The sequence below is a fragment of the Grampus griseus genome (genome assembly GCF_964374135.1).
Source record: "Grampus griseus genome assembly, chromosome: 14".
In the NCBI taxonomy this organism is placed as follows: domain Eukaryota; kingdom Metazoa; phylum Chordata; class Mammalia; order Artiodactyla; family Delphinidae; genus Grampus; species Grampus griseus.
The window spans coordinates 73,648,093-73,656,725 of NC_139008.1; the positions used below are offsets into that span (position 1 = coordinate 73,648,093).

Consider the following 8,633-nt stretch of genomic DNA (forward strand, 5'->3'; position numbering starts at 1 on the left):
GTTCCATTGATCTATATTTCTGTTTTTGTGCCAGTACCATATTGTCTTGATTACTGTAGCTTTGTAGTGTAGTCTGAAGTCAGGGAGTCTGATTCCTCCAGATCCATGTTTTTCCCTCAAGACAATTTGGCTGTTCGGGGTCTTTTGTGTTTCCATACAAATTTTAAGATTTTTTTGTTCTAGTTCTATAAAAAATGCCATTGGTAATTTGATAGGGATTGCATTGAATCTGTAGATTGCCTTTGGTAGTATAGTCATTTTCACAATATTGATTCTTCCAATCCAAGAACATGGTATATCTCTCCATCTGTTTGGATCATCTTAATTTCTTTCATCAGTGTCTTATAGTTTTCTGTATACAGGTCTTTGGTCTCCCTAGGTAGGTTTATTCCTAGGTATTTCATTCTTTTTGTTGCAATGGTAAATGGGAGTGATTCCTTAATTTCTCTTTCAGACTTTTCATCATTAGTGTATAGGAATGCAAGAGATTTCTGTGCATTAATTTTGTATCCTGCTACTTTACCAAATTCATTGATTAGCTCTAGTAGTTTTCTGGTGGCATTTTTAGGATTCTCTATGTATAGTATCATGTCATCTACAAACAGTGACAGTTTTCCTCCTTCTTTTTCAATTTGTATTCCTTCTATTTCTTTTTCTTCTCTGATTGCTGTGGCTAGGACTTCCAAAATTATGTTGAGTAATGGTGGTAAGAGTGGACATCCTTGTCTTGTTCCTGATCTTAGAGGAAATGCTTTCAGTTTTTCACCACTGAGAATGATGTTTGCTGTGGGTTTGTAATATATGGCCTTTATTATTTTGAGGTAGGTTCCCTCTATGCCCACTTTCTGGAGAGTTTTTATCATAAATGGGTGTTGAAATTTGTCAAAAGCTTTTTCTGCATCTATTGAAATGATCATATGGTTTTTCTTCTTCAATTTGTTAATATGGTGTATCACATTGATTGATTTGCATATATTGAAGTATGCTTGCATCCCTGGGATAAATACCCCTTGATCATGGTGTATGATCCTTTTAATGTGCTGCTGGATTCTGTTTGCTAGTATTTTGTTGAGGATTTTTGCATCTATATTCATCAGTGATATTGATCTGTAATTTTCTTTTTTTGTAGTAACTTTGTCTGGTTTTGGTATCAGGGTGATGGTGGCCTCATAGAATGAGTTTGGGGATGTTCCTTCCTCTGCAATTTTTTGGAAGAGTTTGAGAAGGATGGGTGCTAGCTCTTCTCTAAATTTGCAAATTTTACTTGCATTCACAATGTGAGCTTTTAATATGTAGACTCAAATCTTTTATTTCAGAGATATTTTCCTCAATTATAGTTTTAAATAATTCTTCTATTTTGTTGTTTTGATTTTCTTCTTTGTGGGACTTGATTTATGTGTCTGGTGAATCTCCATTGACTTTTTAATATTTAAGACTCTCTCTGTATTTTTAAGCTACTTCTTCATTTTTATTTCATGTTCTTTGCTTTTCTTATGTTTTCCATTTTCTTCCTTACTTTACTTAGTCCTTATTTATGAAATGGTTTTGTCCTTTTCTTCAATTTCTCTACTGTCTTTCAGATTCCATTTCACATCTCCCTGCTATTTTGCTATCTCTTCTTTGAGTTTCTGTATTTCTGCTTTATCATGGTTCCTCATACCTTTAATTTGCTTTACTAATTTTAAACATTTATTTTAGAATATCAGTTTTTCTCAGCTTTGTGGTGACATTGTACTGGGGATTTTAAAAATCCTGTTTTAAATGCTTTTAAGCTTTGCTACTCATTTCTGTTTTTTAAAAAGGAGTATTTTTGTATGGTCTATGATTTCTAAATTTATTTCTTATTTTAAAATCAGTAGATTTTCATGGACCAATTATTGAAAGGAATATCTTACTGGAGTGGGATGGGTTGGAGGTTAGAATAGTTTCCTTAGTTTCTTAGCTCAAGGGCTCCCTCCTCTGTTGCTACAATAACGGACAGTTTTCTTAATACACGTGTGGACTTCTTTGATTGTTAAGTACTCATCTGAAATAGGAGGGCTTCCGCCATCAGCCATGGCCTCTAAGAGATATTACACCAACATTTCAAGGTAATAACCTCTCTCAGTACTCCATATTCTTTTTCCCCGATGCATTTTCTTTTATCTTTCTTTTTTTTTTTTTTTTTTTTATCTCCCAACACTTGTGTCCGACCTTTCTTGTTCTCAGACCCGTTCACTTCAACGCCCACGCAAGATGGGTGCTTTGTCTTCTGGGAGGTGAATATTTGCTGATGTTTGGAAGTGTAAGTGTGGGAGGGTGCAGGAGTATGGCAGGTACCTGCAGTGTCTTCATCAACAAGCATTTCAACTGATCCCAGAATGCCTTCCTGCAGGGGTTGTAAAGCAAATGCCTATTTTTTCCCAGACTCTTTCACATCCAGGATTTCACGTGTGATTTGGGTTCTTACAGTGAAATGTGCTCGTACAATAGCTGAAGTTCTTTTTCTGCTTGAACTACCTAGAGTGATTTCTTTTGACTGCATCAGAATAACGCATTATTATATTTTTACATTATGACACATAATTTAAGCATCTCTTCTTAACACTTGCATTAATGATTACATGTATATAGGGACTTCCCTGGTGATCCAGTGGGTAAGACTCGGTGCTCCCAATGCAAGGGACCTGGGTTCGATCCCTGGTCTGGGAAATAGGTCCCACATGCGTGCCACAACTAAGAATCTACATGCCTCAACTAAGAAGCTCACAAGCCGCAGCTATAAGACCCCACATGTCGCAACAAAGACCCTGTGCAGCCAAAATACATAAATAAATTAAATAAATATTTTTAAAAAGTGATTACATGTATATAATCACTTCTTTAGATACAACTCTCAATTAGCCTTTCTCCACTCACATGGTTGCTTAAGTTCTTTATTCTTTATGAATTTTAATTTTCTTTATTTGATATGTTCAGATCACTTTTGCTGTGATGAAATAAAATTCATATTTTCAGGCAGGACAAGAAAAAATTAAACATAAAATTCTCTCTCTGCATTCGTTTGGGTCTCTTCCCTCCCTCCCTGATAAGCAGTGTGCATCTGCATTACACATTAACCAAACCTCCTCAAAGATAAGAGTGTCTGTTTGACCATAAAGATAATTTTTTCCCTTTCTTTTGACACTAGCAGTGCAACTTCTTAAAAGAATAGCATTCTTTCCCAACTCTGTAGTGGTCATGGACTTGCTGCTCTCTTTGTATGTGCTTACCCGGACTATGTATCGTTGGTGAACTTTGTGTAAAGTATCAGTATGTCATTTTGATGTATGATCCTTTGTCTCGAAAATGTATATGACTGTGCCTTCAACTTCCACCTGGTGGAACAGTTTCTCAGAGCTTCCTGAGAGTCTGTATTCCGGATTATAATTCTCAGTTTGGCTCAAATACAATTCCCTCTTTTCTTCTTTTTTTTTTTTTTTTTCCAGTACTTGGGCCTCTCACTGTTGTGGCCTCTTCCGTTGCGGAGCACAGGCTCTGGACGCGCAGGCTCAGCGGCCATGGCTCACGGGCCCAGCCGCTCCGAGGCATGTGGGATCCTCCCAGACCGGGGCACGAACCAGTGTCCCCTGCATCGGCAGGCGGACTGTCAACCACTGCGCCACCAGGGAGCCCCCCTCTTTTCTTCTTAACTTGACTGTTAACTGAAGTTTCGTCGACAGTTGTGACAAGCAAAATAATTAGAAACTAATACATATAAAGGAAAAACTACTCATACTTGTCCCCTCCCATCATCATCATGTAACTAATGTTCACAGCAGAGTGTATTCCTTCAAACTCTTTTCCTTTTTCATACATAAACATTGTCAGGAGTTCTATATTCGACTGAAATATTATCAAAACACATATATTACTCTCCTACTTTTTTTTTCTGTTGGTAAGATTTCATGGACATTTATACTTATAAATGTAATAGGATCACATCAGACTTGATGAGTTCTTTGGTAAAGCAATATTTATTTATTTATTTGTTTGTTTTTATTTGCCTTCTTCTTCCTTCTATCCTACCTTTTTAACCTGTATCCTCCTATCATCCACTCAGGGAATGTATATTAATATTATGATGTGCAGCCTTCTTTATATAACCAAAGTGATATTTGTTTACTACAGCCAAGTTGAAAACATACTCTCATTATGTGCAATCATCTGTTTTTGGACTCTCTATTCTGTTTCATTTACATATCTATCATTGTTGTAATACCACTTTATCATAATTATTACAACTTTAAAATAAACCTTGATATTTCCTATATCAAGTCTTATTAAATTATTCTTCAAGAGTATCTTGGCTATCTTGTCTTTTGCACTTTTTGTATGCATTTTAGAATTATATTGCCTTTTTTTTTTTTTTTTTTTTTTTGGTTTACTTTTACAAAAACCTTTCTGGGGGTTTGATAGCATTGAGACTAAAAATCAGTTTGAAGAGAATTGGCATCCTTATCATATTCAGTCTTCCAATCCATGAACATGGTATACCTTTCTGATTTGAGGATGTTAAAAAATGTCTCTCACTAAAGTTTTCTAATTTCCTCTGTAGTGGTTCTGCACAAAATTTATTACATTTATTCATAAGCTCTTCATATTTTATATAATTATATATATCAATAAAATTTCATTTACTGATTTGTATTGTTGATGTATAGAGTACCATTGATTTTTGTATAGTTCCTTTGTATGTGTCTGTCATAATAAACTCTCATGGATTCTAACAATTTATCTGTAGATTTGTCTGGAATTTTTTGAACACAGTTGCATCATCTTTGAATAATGACAGTTTTGTTTTTTCTTTCCAATACTTACTTGCACCTTTTATTTCTTCTACTTGTCTGATGCTATAGAATAGGGTATCCTGCATAATATTGAACAGAATTGGGAATAGTTCCTGATTTTATAAGGAGAGGTTAAAACCTTTCACATTTGTGTATGATGTTTGCTATGGGGTAGTTTTTGTCACTTTAAAAGAATTATTCTTCATTCCTAATTTGCTATTTTTATATTGCAACTGCATCTTGAATTTTATTGCATGCTGCTCTATATCTAAGCTTATATTTTTTCTTTAATCTGTTAGTGTGGTGAATTACATTAATTGAGTTTCTAGCATTAAACTACATTTGATAGCTAAGATAAATTAAAATTAGTCACAAAAAATTGTCCTTTTTGCATATTACTGCATTCAGGTGGTAAGTGACTTATTTAGGATTTTTGTGTTCATGAATCTATGTTCTATGAGTGAGACTGGCTTAGAATCTTCCTTTTTCATAGTATCCTTGTTGAGAATTTTATTTATTTATTTATTTGTTTATTTTTATTATTATTTTTTGTGGTATGCGGGCCTCTCACTGTTGTGGCCTCTCCTGCTGCGGAGCACAAGCTCCGGACGCACAGGCCCAGTGGCCATGGCCCACGGGCCCAGCCGCCCCATGGCATGCGGGATCCTCCCGGACCAGGGCACGAACCCGTGCCCCCTGCATCGGCAGGTGGACTCCCAACCACTGCGCCACCAGGGAAGCCCCAAGAATTTTATTTTTTAACAGCTTTATTGAGCTATAATTGACACAAATTCTTATTAAGTTCTGGTATCAAGATTATGTTTACTTCATAAAACGTGCTGGAAATTGTATCTTATTTTCTATTTATATCATATTAGAATTAGTTGTTCCTTGATTGCCTTTTCTTATGAAGAAATCTGATCCTAATGCTTCTTTTTGGTCAAATAATTGTTGACTGTTGATTCCATCTCTAGGATAGTTACAATATTATTCAGATTTTCTACTTTTTCTGGTGTCTGTTTCAATTTAGAAAGTTATTTTTTTTCTATGATCCCTTTTGTATCATTTAGATTTTTTTTTTTTGGCACATGAATTGAAAGAAAATAATGAACCAATTTCACCAGTTTAAGGATATCATGAAGCAGAAATGCAGAAGTCCAGAGCAGAAGTAACCAAACAACAGGAGGCAATATCTAGATAAGAGGAGGAAAGGGTGCCACCCTGAGCTGTTTTGTGCAGGTCTAAGAATGAGTTAAAATTTTTATTTAGGCGGAGGAGGGGGACGTGGTGAGGGGGGTGGTGGTCAGCTTTGGTGTATGTGTTGGCCAGTTCTGAAATCTCCTTGAAAGATCCCTACATTGAGGAAGATCAAAGCAACAGTCTTTGCCAACTGGGAAATGGACCGTTTGAGTTCCTTTAGCATGTTTCACTCGAGGATTTGAGTACAAGAAACATCAAAGTGATCACACTTACGAAATAATGACCTCAGATTTTCCTGTTCTTGACCCCAGCTGGACTGCTCAAGAAGAAACGGCCCTTTTAGAAGCTGTGATGGACTGCGGCTTTGGAAATTGACAGGATGTAGCCAATCAAATGTGCACCAAGACCAAGGAGGAGTGAAGCATTTCATCAGCAACCATCTGTTTGCATCTACCCTGCTGAACCTGAAGCAAGCAGAGGAGGCAAAAACTGCTGACACAGCCATTCCATTTCACTCTACAGATGACCTTCCCCGACCTACCTTTGACTCCTTGCTTTCTCGGCACATGGCAGATTTCAATGAGGAATTTGACAATTATTCAGAAGAGGACTTGAGAGACATTGATTTTGTTGAAGATGACTCGGACATTTTACACACTCTGAAGATGGCTGTTGTAGATATCTATCATTCTAGGTTAAAGGAGAGACAAAGGAGAAAAAAAATTATAAGAGACCATGGATCAATCAACCTTAGAAAATTTCAGTTAATGGTACGGCGGTATCCCAAGCTAGTCCAAGACCCTTCGGAAACAATGAGGCGATTTGCAAGGATAGTGGCGCCGGTGGAGCATGACAAGTTCATTGAAAGCCATGCATTGGAATTCGAACTCCGAAGGGAAATCAAGAGGCTCCAGAAATACAGGACAGCAGGCATTACCAATTTTTGTAGTGCCGGAACCTAGGATCACCTCAGAAAGACTCCAGAAGAGGAACGTCTCAAACGCCCTGTGCTCCCAGAGGTTCTCCAGTACATCCAGGACCGTAGCGCCTGCCAGCAGTGGCTCCGCCGGCAGGCTGACGTTGATTCTGGCCTGAGTCCTTCCGTACCAATGGCTTCGAATTCAGGTAGACGAAGTGCACCGCCCTTGAACCTCACTGGCCTCCCTGGCACAGAGAAGTTGAATGAAAAAGAGAAGGAGCTCTGTCAGATGGTGAGGTTGCTCCCAGGAGCCTATTTGGAATACAAATCTGCTCTACTGAACGAATGTAACAAGCAAGGAGGCTTGAGACTGGCACAGGCAAGAACACTCATCAAGACAGACGTGAACAAAACATGGGAAATCTATGATTTCCTCATCTGAGAAGGACACATCACTGAAGCCTGAGGCTCTCTGGGCCTAGTGGGCCAAAGGACAGTACGGGCATTCTGGAGCTTGTCTCTGAGCTGAATTCTCCTTGTAAAAAGAGGGGAAGAAACAAAGGAAACCTTAACTTGTATGAATGTCTAGTTTCTTCTCCACCCTGCTTTCAAATACTCCTGTTGTTGGTACTGTGCTGCAGAGTTACGTGCTAGATAAGCTATTATTAATTGTGTGTGGGCATTCTTTCCTAACACCTCTTGTAACGAAAACAAGAACCATGGTACCTCACATCACAGTGTTGGTAGAAATAGAACCAAACCAGTCTTTAGTCCCAGGAGTCCAGCTCAGATCCTTGTACTTGCTTGGGAGGTTGGTTTGCTGATTATCTGTTTTGCCTTCAAACATTACAGACAGATTTAAAATAAAGAGGTTATAGAGAGAGAAAGCTTTCTTCTTATGTCTGAGGATTTTTTTTAAGCTGACAACTTATGTTTATGAGCAAAGAGGAGGAAAATCTCCCCATGATGGTCTTGTCCCAAACTGCATCTTCAACTATAATGTCTGGCTTTGTAACTTGCAGTCTGGCTGTCTAATCTGCAGTAGACTTTTGAGGAGGCGGCACCGGATATAAAATGTCTCTGTTAGTTTTAGAATTAATGGATTAAAATGTTTTGCTACTTAATTTGTGGGTGTGTCAAATATTCTGGTAACTAAAGCACACTTAGGGTGTTGGATGCACACCTCATCATGCTGCACTGTCTCTGCTAACATGTGTGTCCTGGGCTCACCCTGTTCTCACCCTTGGCTTCCCTGGGTGCCAGACCCCTGTGGATGGAGGTGATGCAATTAACCTCAGTGTTGCTTAGATTAAGACTTAAACCCTAATTTCTCAATGGTGAAAGGCTAGCCAACAATAAGGAGTTACTTGTAAAACAAAAGGAAAGCCTTTTCATATGTGGAACTCACTAGATATGAGGGTGAGTGACCCCACCATATCTGAAACTTGGTCCTCAAATCTTTCTGCACAATAAGAAGCCAAACCCTGAGTCAGGGTTTTCCCTTTTCTGTTAGAAGCAAAGTTGTATAGAAATACTTCAGAATCCGCACAAATTACCTCCAGTAGCTGACTGATTCTTTAATTCCTTCAACATTCAAAATATCTAATTCACATATTACATGCTTTGTTGGAAGTATCTGTTCAAACTTCTTGACTGATGTAAATATGCATGCAGTTTGCTAATAGATTTCATCTATGGGGTAACAA

General features: G+C 37.8%; 1 pseudogene across 1 annotated transcript; it reads left to right on the forward strand.

Moving 5' to 3' along the window:
- The first annotated feature begins 2,308 nt into the window (after window positions 1-2,308).
- On the forward strand, window positions 2,309-7,393 carry LOC309832772 (transcriptional adapter 2-alpha-like; annotated as a pseudogene). Its single transcript has 2 exons — window positions 2,309-2,315; window positions 6,229-7,393. The product of its transcript is annotated as a transcriptional adapter 2-alpha-like (transcript).
- The last annotated feature ends 1,240 nt before the right edge of the window (window positions 7,394-8,633 follow it).